Genomic DNA, 17067 nt, shown 5'->3' with positions numbered 1-17067 from the left:
TCATGTATACATAGTTCTTGAACTCGTAGGGTCTGCACGCTTAATGTTCGATGACGATTTGTATTATGAGTTATGCGGTTTGATGAACCGAAGTTTGGTCGAAGTCCCGGATGAGATCACAGACGTGATGAGGAGTCTCAAAATGGTCAAGACATCAAGATTGATATATGGGAAGGTTATGTTTGGACACCGAAATGGTTTTGAAAAGGGTCAGACATTTTCCGGAGTACCGGGGGGTTACCGGAAACCCCCGGGGGGTTAATGGGTCTTCATGGGCCCTAATGGAAGAGAGGAGGCGGTGGCTAGGTGGATGCGCATGCCCCCCAAGCCCAATACGAATTGGACTAGGGTTGGGGGAGGGTGACCCACCTTTCCTTCTTCTCCTCCTTCTCTTTCCCCCTTCCCCTTTCTTCGAAAAGGAAAGGGGGGCGAATCCTACTTGGACCGGGAGTCCAAGTAGGACTCCCCCCCCTTGGCGCGCCCCCTCTATGGCCGGCCTCCTCTCCCCCCCTTTATATACATGGGAGGGGGGCACCCCAAAGACACACCAAGTCTTTTCTTAGCCGTGTGCGGTGCCCCCCTCCACAGTTACACACCTTGGTCATATCGTCGTAGTGCTTAGGCGAAGCCCTGTGGCGGTAACTTCATCATCACCATCGCCACACCGTCGTGCTGACGGAACTCTCCCTCATCCTCAACTGGATCAAGAGATCGAGGGACGTCATCGAGTTAAACATGTGCTGAATGCGGAGGTGTCGTATGTTTGGTGCTTGGATCGGTTGGATCGCGAAGACGTTCGACTACATCAACTGCGTTACTAAACGCTTCCGCTTTCGGTCTACGAGGGTACGTGGACACACTCTCCACTCTCGTTTCTATGCACCTCCTAGATAGATCATGCGTGATCGTAGGAATTTTTTTGAAATACTGTGTTCCCCAACAGTGGCATCCGAGCCAGGCCTATGCATAGATGTTATATACACGAGTAGAACACAAAGAGTTGTGGGAGATAATATTCATCCTGCTTACCAGCAACGTCTTACTTTGATTCGGCGGTATTGTTGGATGAAGCGGCTCGGACCGACATTACATGGCCGCGTTCATGAGACTGGTTCTACCGACGTGCTTCGCACACAGGTGGCTAGCGGGTGTCTATTTCTCCAACTTTAGTTGAATCGAGTTTGACTACGCCCGGTCCTTGTTGAAGGTTAAAACAGCACACTTGACGAAAAATCATTGTGGTTTTGATGCGTAGGTAAGAATGGTTCTTGCTAGAATCCCATAACAGCCACGTAAAACTTGCAACAACAAAGTAGAGGACGTCTAACTTGTTTTTGCAGGGCATGTTGTGATGTGATATGGTCAAAATGTGATGAGATATAAATTGTTGTATGAGATGATCATGTTTTGTAATAGTTATCGACAACTGGCAGGAGCCATATGGTTGTCGCTTTATTGTATGAAATGCAATCGCCATGTAATTGCTTTACTTTATCACTAAGCGGTAGCGATAGTCGTAGAAGCAATAGTTGGTGAGACGACAACGATGCTACGATGGAGATCAAGGTGTCAAGCCAGTGACGATGGTGATCATGACGATGCTTTGGAGATGGAGATCAAAGGCACAAGATGATGATGGCCATATCATATCACTTATTTTGATTGCATGTGATGTTTATCTTTTATGCATCTTATTTTGCTTAGTACGGCGGTAGCATTATAAGATGATCTCTCACTAAAATTCAAGGTATAAGTGTTCTCACTGAGTATGCACCGTTGCTACAGTTCGTCGTGCCGAGACACCACGTGATGATCGGGTGTGATAAGTTGTACGTTCACATACAATGGGTGCAAGCCAGTTTTGCACACGCAGAATACTCAGGTTAAACTTGACGAGCCTAGCATATGGAGATATGGCCTCAGAACACTGAGAACGAAAAGTCGAACGTGAATCATATAGTAGATATGATCAACATGGTGATGTTCACCATCGAAAACTACTCCATCTCATGTGATGGTCGGACATGGTTTAGTTGATATGGACCATGTGATCATTTAAATGACTAGAGAGATGACTAACTAAGTGGGAGTTCTTAAGTAATATGATTAATTGAATTTTAATTTATCATGAACTTAGTACCTGATAGTATTTTGCATGTCTATGTTGTTGTAGATCAATGGCCCGTGCTACCGTTCCTTTGAATTTTAATGCGTTCCTAGAGAAAGCTAAGTTGAAATATGATGGTAGCAACTACACGGACTAAGTCCGTAACTTGAGGATTATCCTCATAACTGCATAGAAGAATTACGTCCTGGAAGCACCACCAGGTGCAAAACCCACTACAGGAGCAGCTCCGGACGTTATGAACGTCTGGCAGAGCAAAGCTGATGACTACTCGATAGTTCAGTGTGCCATGCTTTACGGCTTAGAACCGGGACTTCAACGATGTTTTGAACGTCATGGAGCATATGAGATGTTCCAGGAGTTGAAGTTAATATTTCAAGCAAATGCCTGGATTCAGAGATATGAAGTCTCCAATAAGTTATACAGCTGCAAGATGGAGGAGAATAGTTCTGTCAGTGAACATATACTCAGAATGTGTGGGTACCACAACCACTTGACTCAACTGGGAGTTAATCTTCCTGATGATAGTGTCGTTGACAGAGTTCTTCAATCACTGCCACCAAGCTACAAAAGCTTCATGATGAACTATAATATGCAAGGGATGGATAAGACAATTCCCGAGCTCTTCGCGATGCTAAAGGCTGCGGAGGTAGAAATCAAGAAGGAACATCAAGTGTTGATGGTTAACAAGACCAGTAGTTTTAAGAAGAAGGGCAAAGGGAAGAAGGAGGACTTCAAGAAGAATGGCAAGCAAGTTGTTGCTCAAGTAAAGAAGCCCAAGTCTGGACCTAAGCCTGAGACTGAGTGCTTCTACTGCAAAGGGACTGGTAACGGGAATCGAAACTGCCCCAAGTATTTGGCGGATAAGAAGGATGGCAAAGTGAAAGGTATATTTGATATACATGTTATTGATGTGTACCTTACTAATGCTCGTAGTAGCACTTGGGTATCTGGTACTGGTTCTGTTGCTCATATTTGCAACTCGAAACAGGGGCTATGGATTAAACGAAGATTGGCTAAGGACGAGGTAACGATGCACGTGGGAAATGGTTCCAAAGTCGATGTGATCGCCGTCAGCACGCTACCTCTACATCTACCTTCGGGATTAGTTTTAGACCTAAATAATTGTTATTTGGTGCCATCGTTAAGCATGAACATTATATCTGGATCTTGTTTGATGCGAGACAGTTATTCATTTAAATTAGAGAATAAAGGTTGTTCTATTTATATGAGTAATATCTTTTATGGTCATGCACCCTTAATGAGTGGTCTCTTTTTGTTGAATCTTGATAGTAGTGATACACATATTCATAGTATTGAAGCCAAAAGATAGAAGTTTAATAATAATAGTGCAACTTATTTGAGGCACTGCCGTTTAGGTCATATTGATGTAAAGCGCATGAAGAAACTCCATGCTGATGGACTTTTGGAATCACTTGATTATGAATCACTTGATGCTTGCGAACCATGCCTCATGGGCAAGATGACTAAGACTCCGTTCTCCAGAACAATGAAGCGAGCAACAGAGTTGTTGGAAATAATAAATACTAATGTATGCGGTCCAATGAGTGTTGACGCTCGCAGTGGGTATCGTTATTTTCTGACCTTCACAGATGATTTGAGCAGATATGGGTATATCTACTTGATGAAACATAACTGTGAAACATTTGAAAAGTTCAAAGAATTTCAGAGTGAAGTGGAAAATCGCCGTAACAAGAAAATAAAGTTTCTACGATCTGATCGTGGAGGTGAATATTTGAGTTACGAGTTTGGTCTTCATTTGAAACAATGTGGAATAGTTTCGCAACTCACGCCACCTGGAACACCACAGCGTAATGGTGTGTCCGAACATCGTAATCATACTTTATTAGATATGGTGTGATCTATGATGTGTCTTACTAATTTATCGCTGTCATTTTGGGGTTATGCTTTAGAGACGGCTGCATTCACGTTAAATAGGGAACCATCTAAATCTGTTGAGACGACACCATATGAACTGTGGTTTGGCAAGAAACTCAAGTTGTCGTTTCTTAAAGTTTGGGGCTGCGATGCTTATGTGAAAAAGCTTCAATATGATAAGCTCGAACCCAAATCAGAGAAATGTGTCTTCATAGGATACCCAAAAGAGACTGTTCCGTACACCTTCTATCACAGATCCGAAGGCAAGATATTCATTGCTAAGAATGGATCCTTTCTGGAGAAGGATTTTCTATCGAAAGAAGTGAGTGGGAGGAAAGTAAAACTTGATGAGGTAATTGTACCTTCTCCCGAATTGGAAAGTAGTTCATCACAGAAATCAGTTCAAGTGAGTCCAACACCAATTAGTGAGGAAGCTAATGATGATGATCATGAAACTTCTGATCAAGTTACTACTGAACCTCGTAGGTCAACTAGAGTAAGATCCGCACCAGAGTGGTATGGTAATCCTGTTCTGGAGGTCATGTTACTTGACCATGACGAACCTATGAACTATGAGGAAGCGATGATGAGCCCAGTTTCCGCAAAATGGCTTGAGGCCATGAAATCTGATATGGGATCCATGTATGAGAACAAAGTGTGGACTTTGGTTGACTTGCCTGATGATCGGCAAGCAATAGAAAATAAATGGATCTTCAAGAAGAAGACTGACGCTGATGGTAATGTTACCATCTACAAAGCTCGACTTGTTGTGAAAGGTTTTCGACAAGTTTAAGGAGTTGACTACGATGAGACCTCACTCGTAGCGATGCTTAAGTCTGTCCGAATCATATTAGCAATTGCCACATTTTATGATCATGAAATTGGGCAAATGAATATCAAAACTGCATTCCTTAATGGATATCTTAAAGAAGAGTTGTATATGATGCAACCAGAAGGTTTTGTCAATCCAAAAGGTGCTAACAAAGTGTGCAAGCTCTAGAGATCCATTTATGGACTGGTGCAAGCCTCTCGGAGTTGGAATATACACTTTGATAGTGTGATCAAAGCATATGGTTTTATACAGACTTTTGGAGAAGCTAGTATTTACAAGAAAGTGAGTGGGAGCTTTTTAGCATTTTTGATATTATATGTGGATGACATATTGTTGATCGGAATTATACTAAATTTCTGAATAGCATAAAAGGATACTTGAATAAGAATTTTTCAATGAAAGACCTCGGTGAAGCTGCTTATATATTGGGCATTAAGATCTATAGAGATAGATCAAGACACTTAATTGGACTTTCACAAAGCACATACCTTGATAAACTTTTGAAGAAGTTCAAAATGGATCAGTCAAAGAAAGGGTTCTTGCCTGTGTTACAAGGTGTGAAGTTGAGTCAGACTCAATGCCCGACCACTGCAGAAGATAGAGAGAAAATGAAAGTCTTTCCCTATGCCTCAGCCATAGGTTCTATCATGTATGCAATGTTGTGTACCAGACATGATGTGTGCCTTGCTATTTGTTTAGCAGGGAGGTACCAAAGTAATCCAGGAGTGGATCACTGGACAGCGGTCAAGAACATCCTGAAATACCTGAAAAGGACTAACGATATGTTTCTTATTTATGGAGGTGACAAAGAGCTTATCGTAAATGGTTACGTCGATGCAAGCTTTGACAATGATCCGGATGACTCTAAGTCACAAACCGGATACGTATTTATATTGAATGGTGGAGCTGTTGGTTGGTGCAGTTCCAAGCAGAGCATGTGGCAGGATCTACGTGTGAAGCGGAGTACATAGCTACTTCAGAAGCAGCAAATGAAGAGTCTGGATGAAGGAGTTCATATCCGATCTAGGTGTCATACCTAGTGCATCGGGTTCAATGAAAATCTTTTGTGACAATACTTGAGCAATTGCCTTGGCGAAGGAATTCAGATTTCACAAGAGAACCAAACACATCAAGAGACGCTTCAATTCCATCTGCGATCAAGTCAAGGAGGGAGACATAGAGATTTGCAAGATACAAACGGATCTGAATGTTGCAGACCCGTTGACTAAGCCTCTCTCACGAGCAAAACATGATCAGCACAAAGACTCCATGGGTGTTAGAATCATTACTATGTAATTTAGATTATTGACTCTAGTGCAAGTGGGAGACTAAAGAAATTATGCCCTAAGGCAATAATAAAGTTGTTATTTATATTTCCTTATATCATGATAAATGTTTATTATTCATGCTAGAATTGTATTAACCGGAAACTTAGTACATGTGCGAATACATAGACAAACAGAGTGTCCCTAGTATGCCTCTACTAGACTAGCTCGTTAATCAAAGATGGTTAAGTTTCCTGACCATAGACATGTGTTGTCATTTGATGAACGGGATCACATCATTAGAGAATGATGTGATGGACAAGACCCATCTGTTAGCTTAGCATAATGATCATTTACTTTTTCTGCTATTGCTTTCTTCATGACTTATACATGTTCCTCAAACTATGAGATTATGCAACTCCCGAATACCAGAGGGACACCTTGTGTGCTATCAAACGTCACAACGTAACTGGGTGATTATAAAGATGCTCTACAGGTGTCTCCAATGGTGTTTGTTGAGTTGGCATAGATCGATAGGATTTGTCACTCCATGTATCAGAGAGGTATCTCTGGGCCCTCTAGGTAATGCACATCACTATGAGCCTTGCAAGCAATGTTTCTAATGAGTTAGCCACGGGATGATGCATTACGGAATGAGTAATGAGACTTGCTGGTAACGAGATTGAACTAGGTATGATGATACCGACGATCGAATCTCGGGCAAGTAACATACCGATGACAAATGGAACAATGTATGTTGTTATGCGGTTTGGCCGATAAAGATCTTCGTAGAATACGTAGGAGCCAATATTAGCATCCATGTTCCGCTATTGGTTATTGACCGGAGATGTGTCTCAGTCATGTATACATAGTTCTCGAACCCGTAGGGTCCGCACGCTTAACGTTCGATGACGATTTGTATTATGAGTTATGTGATTTGATGAACCAAAGTTTGTTCGGAGTCCCGGATGAGATCACGGACGTGATGAGGAGTCTAAAAATGGTCGAGACATAAAGATCGATATATTGGAAGGTTATGTTTGGACACCGGAATGGTTTCAGAAAAGTTCGGACATTTTCTGGAGTACTTGGGGGTTACCGGAAATCCCGGGGGGGGGGGGGGGGGTTAATAGGCCTTCATGGGCCCTAGTGGAAGAGAGGAGGCGGCTGCCAGGTGGAGGCGTGCGCCCCCCCAAGCCCAATCCGAATTGGACTAGGGTTGGGGGGCGGCCCCCTTTCCTTCTTCTCCTCCTTCTCTTTCCCCTTCCCCCTTCTTCGGAAAGGAAAGGGGGGCGAATCCTACTTGGACCGGGAGTCCAAGTAGGACTCCCCCCTTTGCGCGCCCCCTCTAGGGCCGGCCTCCTCTCCTCCCCCCTTTATATACGTGGGAGGGTCACCCCAAAGACACACCAAGTTTTCTCTTAGCCGTGTGCGGTGCCCCCCTCCATAGTTACACACCTCGGTCATATCGTCGTAGTGCTTAAGCGAAGCCCTGCGCTGGTAACTTCATCATCACCATCGCCACACCGTCGTGCTGACGAAACTCTCCCTCATCCTCAACTGGATCAAGAGATCGAGGGACGTCATCGAGTTGAACGTGTGCTAAACGCGGAGATGTCGTACATTCGGTGCTTGGATCGGTTGGATCGCGAAGACGTTCGACTACATCAACCGCGTTACTAAACGCTTCCGCTTTCGGTCTACGAGGGTACGTGAACACACTCTCCCCTCTCGTTGCTATGCACCTCCTAGATAGATCTTGCATGATCATAGGAATTTTTTTGAAATACTGCGTTCCCCGACACCGGACATCCGGTAAATGCTGAATATCCGGTGGCCCAGGGAGCACCGGACATCTGGTAAGGACTAGAAGTCTGATAATATATATGTCATTTGGTACTGGAGAGGTTTACCGGATTTCCGGTGAGGACATCCGGTGGATTCGACTCTCGATAGGTTTATCGAACGTCCAGTAGGGACAAGACATCCGGTGGCATAAGAGCGAATGGACATCCGGTGGCATAAGAGCGAACGGACATTCAGTGGCATAAGAGCAACCAGACATCCGGATACCACACTCCCATTAATTTTTGTGAAAAACCTTATCTGGTGGTGCCATTGGATTTCCGGCCGGAACCGGCCATCCCATAACGGAGAATAGACTGGACATCTAATGGAACTGAGAAAATAGGTATTTTCCTGAGTGCCTCTAAGAGTGGATTTTATGAACATAATCCCCAGGGTATTTTAGTGGGCGTATGTGTGTGGCCTAACTGAAAGATGTGACTGATAAGACTTGGAAGAAACCGTGGGTTTTGAGAAAATCTTCCATGAGCCCCGATGATCCCATCTTAATAGCGTGGGATCCCTATACTCAAGAATAAACCGAAACCCTACATTGCGTATCTTTGTTTCTTTGTCTTTGAGCAATATGAGTCATCCACACACCTGTTGTTCCACGGGGACTAAACCTATGATATACTTGACAAACATGATTAGTTCCCTATATGTGTGTTGTCATCAACATCAAAATATGGTTAAGGGCATGACTGCACTTTCACAAACCCTAGCCGCCTTGTCCCTTCTCCTCGCCTTGGCTCCTCTAGCCAGCTCATCCCCTCTTCATGACAATGTTGTTGCATTGGGGCGCAACTTATTGGCCGAACGTCCTCTCAGACAAGAACATACCGTCCTAGAACCCCCCCCCCCTCCCGCACCAGTGATGCCAACTTTCCCCATGACGCACTACTTGCAGTGGCGACCAGATAATCCTCCTTGAGGATCACATACCGTTGGCGGCTCCCACGACAACAACCATGGGGTACGTAGTGCTTCTTGTGATGACGACGTCTCCAATCAGGGCGAGTGGCATGGATCTGGCGTCCTTGGCGCCATCGTCTCTGTCAATGACGTCGTAGCCCTGTTGTCCCCGGCCCCGAGGCCGAGGACCCACTTGTGGTTGTGCTGAGCTCTTGGTCCTCTAAGCAGACGTAACACCACGAAGAGCACCACATCCGCGAGCGCTTCAGCCCCACAAGCAATGGTGATAAGGAGCAGCAACAACTCACGGGCGTTGCTTGTCGCACCGGGAAGAGGACAACGCCGATGACTACACCTACCTCGACAAGCTGGTGAAATCGTACGATGAGGATGAGGACGAGGACTACACGATGTTGGGGTCGAAGTAGTGCTAGTAGCAGTATTGTTAAATAGAGACATTGCATGTTTTGAAAAAATCATCTAACAACATTTCAAGTCGCAGAAAATATGTAGATGCGACAAATTTTGGTGGCCAATATAATTTCTAATTAATGTGTCGTATTCAATGATATTTTTGCACTAACTGGTTGATTAAACGTCCGTCAAATTGAAGCTGAACATTTGAACCAAATGAAAAAATTATGGAGGTTTTCGTTTGGCGAACATATGTTTGTACACAGGCTCTCAACCTTCAAAACATTGCGAGGTGCGACTTTGATGACTCCAACAGAGTTGCTCTAATACGCTAGTCATGTGCAACTTCCGGCACCTCAGTCCACTAGCACCACCGCCGGTCTACCGCCACCTATCCTTCATTTCTTTTAACAACAATACAGACACAAGCGCTCATATACACAGGCATACACTCATCCTTATAAACGCACATACGCACACCCTGCTTCTATGAGCACCTTCAAAAGACTGAGCCAGCATATCATCTTGAGATTTACAAAGTCACTGTAGTCACCTCGTCGTCGACGGGAACGTCTCCTCCCACTGAATGCGCATCGCCGGAAATTCTAAAATAAATCCAAGAATAAATGTGAACACCAGGATTTGAACCCTTCCATCTATCCTCCCTTCAACCGGCGTTCTAGGAGCGGGAAATTTTGCCATTGGAGGAGGACCACTTGCCAAGAACGCAAGAAATTTTGACTAAAGATGCAACAAATTTGATTGTCAGTATTTGTTTGTTTTCATGCCTAACCATGCCATGTTCTGACGGAAGACAATTAGTCAGAACTTTTTAGCATTTTAAAAGATGAATCGGCGAAAGCGCCTTTCTACACCAACAATAATTTGAAAGTCAATTTAAAAATATGCAAAAAATCTGAATTTTTTTACAGCAAACTTTGACAAATATTCTAAGAGCTTGCAAAATTTTAGCACGAAATCACATTTGTGAAAGTCGTGGCAAAAAAGAAAAATTATGCTCCAAAATGCTTTCGTAAGTAGCATTTTAGATATCAATTTTGTTTTTTTTGCCACGACTTTTACAAATGTGATTCCATGATGAAACTTTACAAGCATTTAGAACATTTCTCCAAGTTTGCCATAAAATAGAGTTCAGGCTTTTTTGAAATATTTTTCGAATTTACTCTTCACCCGGGTTCAAAGTGAGCCCGGGTGCAAAAATTTCACGCCCATGAATCGGAACCTTTTAGTAATTGCACAACTTGTTCTTGCAAGCTTTCGTTTAGCTATAATCACTGTCCGTTAGAAAGGGAAGAACTTTTGAGCACTGATTCAGGAGATCTGGAGAGGCGGAAAACGTCACCGATTTTCTCTCCAGGCTCACTTCCCTGGAATGATAACGGAGACCCTAGGTAATGATCAGTACTATGTAGGAGAGCGCCGTCAATTATCTTATGAAATATGTATGCTAAATTAGCCAAAAATGTCACGCTTCTTACCGGATTCACCTGTAGTACTCCAGGTCTCTAGCGCACCAATTTTAGTTGTTGAAGAGTAAATAGCATAAAACTACTACTTTATAGGTTAGGGTTTCAAAAAATTACCGGTTTTTAATTTTTCTTAGATAACTACCAAGTGAGCGGTCCGCTGTTTCAGAAAACCCAAATTGCAGAGTGTTTTTCAATTGATCACGATTATGATAGTTGGGCCCCATGTGTAAGAGCTCTGATTGTTTGACCGTTAGGGGTGGGCCTGCACATAAATTTAAAAAAGCAATCAGGTCCCTACATTTCTTTCCAAAAAGCAATCCGATCCTACTCTAGATCAGCACAGCCATGGCGTTGCTCCTTCGCTCCCGAGCTCTCCTAACAGAATCTCGCGAGGCCGCCTCCTCCGGCCGGCGAGCCGCCCGCCGCCGGTGATCACCGGGGCTCAACCCCTGGCCGCTCCTCCGCCTCACCTCCTTCTCCCCCTGCGTTTCTCCGCCCGCCGCCGACCCGTGATGCATGACGCCGCTGCGCCAGTGGCCGCCTCTCTACGCAGGCTCCCCATGGCGTAGGGCGAGCCCTGGCGACCCCGTGGCAGGAGGCGACCCCCAGCCGGTCTCGATGGCGAGCGGCGGCGCAGTGACCCGAGCGGAGCCCCGTGGCGGGCGGCGGCCCTGAGCGGCTCCCATTGGCGCGCGGCGACGCGGCGACCCGAGCGGAGCCCATGGCGGGCGGCGGCCCTCAGCGGCTCCCGTTGGCGCACAGCGACCCGTGCCGGAGCCCCATGGCGTGCGGCGGAGACTCCAGGCGGCGCGCGGCAGGGTCGCCGGCCTTTGGTATGCCTCCTCGTCTCCACCTTGTCATCAGGAGCTCCGACGAGCTTCTACCAGCGGCAGCAGCGGAGGAAGGGGGGTCGAAGTGGCATAGGGCGGTTGCCGGACGTGGCACAGGACGGCGGCATGGGCCAGCAGTGTGCCAGCGGCCATGGCGGCTCTGTGATGTTCTTGACGAGCATCGAGAGTGGAGGAGAAGGGAGGCAGAAGGGAGAAGAGGAAGATAAAGAAGAGACACTGACATGTGGGCCCCACATGTCAGTTAACGGTCAAACTAACGCTTCGTTTAGGTGTGGGCTCGACTTATCATAATTGTGATCAATTGATAAGCACTTGATGATTTGGGTTTTCTGAAACAGCGGACCACTCACTTGGTAGTTATCTGAGAAAAATTAAAAACCGGTAATTTTTTGAAACCCTAGTCTATAAAGTAGTAGTTTTATGCTATTTACTCGTTGTTGAACAGCTAACCTCGAAAGACATTTCGGCTTCGAAATAAGTAGCAGAAACACATGTTTCCTTTAACAACAGAGAAAACACATGTTTGGTACCATGATATCGCGATTGAATTGGCGTACCGGACTCGGAACAAAAGTACTTGGTGAGAAGTTATCAAGGCTCCGTGCGTACAATGCCATCATTCACAGGCAGGTACTAGTAGCTTGTGATTTAAGAAAGGAAAACAAGGCGCCTGCATCATTTAAGAACATAGTGTTTCCACAAGCCATCAACTATACACGGAAAGCAGGGCGCATTGAACACGGCACGGAGTAGCAGGTAATTTTCCTGTCCGAAGACGAGTTAATGCTGCGTTTTTGCACCTCAGTGCGACAGTAGTAGTACGTGGTATACTATCACTGCGAAAACCGAGTGTGATCGTCGGTACACTCCTGTCTAGAAAGCCTTTCTAGACTTTGTACTGATGGGCGGAGCGGCCATGGAGCATCGGCTGTTGTACTGATGAACAGTCCGCCACGGAGAATGGCACGGTCGACGTTGTGTCGTCGGCGCCAACACAGCCACGGACGCGCCTTGGTCCTTTGGACCGACCACTCCCCTGCAGTAGTACAACCGATACGTAGCATTGCAGGAAACTACGTTGTCCTGAGGTGATTCTGTACATGTTCTTTTACGGAGGCGGTGTCTTCCTTGGAGCACTCTTGATTCTTTTCCGATCAGCGGTAAAAATTTCACACACCTTGCCCGCAAAAAAGAAAAATCACACACCTGATCACCATTTTCGGCCTGCCCATGGCAGACGTCGCCAGGGTCAGGCAAAACAACAAAACCGTAGGATCACGTGAGCAACTGTGCACCCTTGCCACGACCAAAAGCCAGTCACGAAAATAGTGGTTGATTACGATGCCTAGGTGAGACATTAAAACCGTGAATAATCATGGAGCTCGAGGATTGGACTTGTCACTCGGGGTCTGCATTTCACGACGGCGCGCACATGGCCGCTAAAAAATTGGCCGGGTTATTCTTTACTCGGATGAACAACATAATGATTGAAATAATAATTCTGATAATGTGCACTCCACCCTACCGACAAATTGACAAGATTGTGCCTTCCAATCCTTCCAATGAACGCACATGAGAACACATCTAGTAGTCCATTGGATTGAATGACTACACACCCATTAGCCTAATACACGTCATCGTCAAAATCGTCGCAAAGGTCCTTGCCTTGTGGCTTGCCCCCATATGGACGTCCTTGTCTCCAACGTCCAAGGTGCATTCATTAAGAAAACAAGTATCCATGATAAGTATATACATGCGAGGGATTTTGCTCTTTCGCCTTCGCAAATGCAAGATTGAGGCCCTCCTCTTTCAAGCTTGACATCAAAAAAGCTTTCGACTCTATAAAATGGGAGTTCATCCTCGATGTTTTGCAACTCAAGGGTCTCCCAAACAAAATCTGAGAGTGGGTCGCTGCACTACTTTGGCCAAGGGCTACGGCAAGGGGATCCCTCTCCCCGCTGCTCTTCGTCATCACAATTGACCCGCTCCATCAAATTCTAGACTTGGCAACTTGAAAAGGCCTTCTTCATAAGATTCATGCGCGGGGCGCCATGATGAAAACTTTCCTTTACGCGGATGACGCGGCAGTATTCATGGCCCCCATTAAGCGGGATATTGACAACCTCTCGACCATCTTGAGGGGATTCGGCAATGCCACGGGCATTTGCACCAACTTCCACAAGAGCTAGGTTGTGCCAATTCGTTGCGCCAACCTCAACTTGGGCCATATTCTTAGTGGCGTGCCGGTGTCAAGAGCTTCCTTTCCATTAAAGTACTTGGGACTCCCTCTCTCGGTTTGGCAACTTAGGAAGGTGGATTTTCAATTCCTTGAAAACAAGGTGGACGGCAAGTTGGTCACTTGGGAGGGGCAAAACATCACCACTATCGGGCGCATGACCCTTGTAAAGTCGGTCAACGCCTCCCAGGCTGTGTATGCCATCACGCCCCTTATCGTCTTGCCAAGTTCTCTAAACAATATCAACAAATTGGAAAAGGCTTTCCTTTGGTACGGTTCGGATAGGACGATTGGGGACAAGTGCAAGGTCAACTGGAAGGTGATTTGTCGCCCAAAAGAATATGGTGGTCTCGGGGTCCTTAATACTGCAAATTCGCCCAGGCTTTGTAGCTTCGATGGCCATGTTATGAATGGAAGGAACCAAACAAGCTTTGGGTGGACCTTGGGAACCCATGTAGAAGGGGGGATTTGAATTTTTCTATGCCTCGACGACCATCACGATTGGCAATGGTGCCAAAACGCCATTTTGGGACTCTTCGTGGCTTCTTGGGCGCAAGCCTAAGGACATTGCTGCCCTCATCTTTGAGGCCTCATCGAGAAAGAATTGAAAAGTGAGGGAGGCCCTCAATGGGAAAGCTTGGATTCTTAAGGTCAACCGCGATATCGTCGTCTCCGATGCATACATCCGCCAATTCTTACCTTTGGTTGCTTCTAGACGAGGTTCACCTTGATGAGCATACTGACGATGCCATTGTCAGGAAGCATGCCAACGACGGAATCTACTCGGCGGCCACCGCCTACAAAGCCCACTTCCTGAGATTGACGCTTACGGCCATGGACTTCATGACTTCGAAAGCTTGGGCGCCACCCGAGGTCAAACACAATGGAAACACCCAACGGGAACACCTCGAGTGAAGACAACAGACACCACCATGGGAATGGTCCAATACATTGGGGATCATCCATTTTAGCAGCGGCGCATGGCTTTCCTACGACACCACACTTCTTACCTTTGCTCCTGAGAGCCTGTTCTCATTTTTGCCCGTTGTAGCCTTGTCCGTCAGGATGCAAGCAATCGCCTTGCCAGATCCAAGGCTAGCCACTTCCAAACTAGCAAGCAAGTCATAGAGATGTTTCACGAAGTGTGACGCCCGGATAGTTACACTACAGTAATTCCCTATTAACGATGCCACGTCACCACGATTACTGTTGTTAACCTCTAGATGCATCAAATCCCGTTCGAATTCAAATTCAAAATCAAGCAAATAATAAAAGTTTTCAATTGTCAAAAACTAAATGTTCTAAGGTTGACCAATAAATCCTAAGTAATTATGGTGGTGAAACCACATTTTTATAATATGATTAGATGCACTAAATAAACTAAAACAACGATAAAACAATTATCTAAAATGATTTTAAAATAATAAGCACATGCAAAACACTTTATTTAAGGTGCCAGAATATTTGGGGCTGTGACCTATTTAATAACACCAAATTAGTTGTCGCTTTTAAATTTTATAAAACTAAAATAAAAGAAAACTGAAAAGAAATAGAATAAAAAAAGGAAGAAAAGGAAACAGAAAAAAGGGAAAGAACCCCCCCCCCCACTGGGCCACAGCCCAGCTGGCCTCTGGGCCAACCAGGCCGGCCCAGCCGGTGCCTATAGCCCCCTGGGGCGACCGAAACCTAGCGACCCCCCTCCCCACTTTCCCCTCACGATCCCCACCTCCCCCTCGTCTCCCTCACCCGCCGCCACCACACAACACACATACACAAGCACGCACGCACGCATCGTGCCGGGGAGAGGATCTCCCCGCGCCCGATCCCCTCGCGTGCATCGGCGCCTTCGCCTCGCCATCCTCCTCGTCGCCGCCTCTCCGGCTCGCCTTCCCCCTCGCCCCTCTTCCCCGACCCGATCTGGATCGGGAAGGGGCAACGAGCCCGACGCCCTTGGACATCGGCGCCGTCGCTGTGTGCCGCACCGCCACCGCCCGGAGACCTCGCCGCCTCGACCTCTCCCCCGTAGTCGACCCCGCCACCATCGCCGACCCGTCCTCGTCCTCCCCGAACGGCCTCCACAAGCTCGCGCCGCCGACTCGCCGGACTGCCTCCCCGTCGCCCTCGCGTCCCCGTCGTCCTCCCCACGCCCCACTGCCTAGACCCCACGGCCCCGTGGTGAGGCCCGGACATATCCTCCTCCCCCTGTCTCTGTACGCACGCGCACGCGCTCGCGACCACCGCCGCTGTTGGCATCGCCGTCGGCCACCGCGAGCCATCCTCTCCTCGTCCGGCCACTGCACGCCCGTGCCGTCCCGTGCCCGTGCACGCACCGTGGCCGCGCCCTGCTCCCTACGCACGGTGTGCCCGCTGCGAGGCCGAGCCCCGCGCTGCTCCGCTCAACGCCGGCGCCCCTGCAGCCCACCTCCAGTAGCCCCCACGGCCACCATCTGGTGCCCGTCATCGCGATGCGCCTGCCGAGCCCACCCACAGCTCCAGCCGTCGCCGAAGATGGCCGGCCGACGAGCTCTGCCGCCCCTGTTTAGCGTCGGCGGTTAGCCGCCGTAAAACGCTGACGTGGCCACGTGGTTAAGCCACTAATGGCCCTAATTAATCTAACCCTAGCCCTATGACAAACGGGGCCCGTGCCCCAGAATGTTTAAAAAAAAGGGAATTAAAATAAATAAATAAGTAAATAGATAGATAAAATTAAATATTAATTAATTAATTAACTAAATAATTAACTTAACTAATTCTGTTTAAAGTAACTAATTAAGATTAATTAACCTAATTAACTAATTAACTTAATTAACTGAAACAGTCAATGACATGCGGGACCCACACGTCAGCTTGACCCAGTCAACACCTCTGTTGACTGATGACGTCATGCTGATGCAGTAATGCCATTTTCGGATTAAATTAATAATAATAATTTATAAGTTGATTAAATCTTTAAAAATGAATATAAAATAAACCGTAACTCGGATGAAAATGTTTTGTACATGAAAGTTGCTCAGAACGACGAGACGAATCCGGATACGCAGTCCGTTCGTCCGCCACACACCCCTAACCTATCGAACTCGCAACTTTCCCCCTCCGGCTCCTTTGCCCAAAAACGCGAAACACCGGGAATACTTTCCCGGATGTTTCCCCCCTTAACCGGTACCACCTCATACCACGTTAGGGCACACCTAGCAT

This window comes from Triticum aestivum, chromosome 3A, assembly GCF_018294505.1.
Source record: "Triticum aestivum cultivar Chinese Spring chromosome 3A, IWGSC CS RefSeq v2.1, whole genome shotgun sequence".
NCBI classification, from domain to species: Eukaryota; Viridiplantae; Streptophyta; class Magnoliopsida; order Poales; family Poaceae; genus Triticum; species Triticum aestivum.
The sequence above is the reverse complement of the archived record's forward strand: the minus strand, read 5'-3'. Positions refer to the sequence as shown.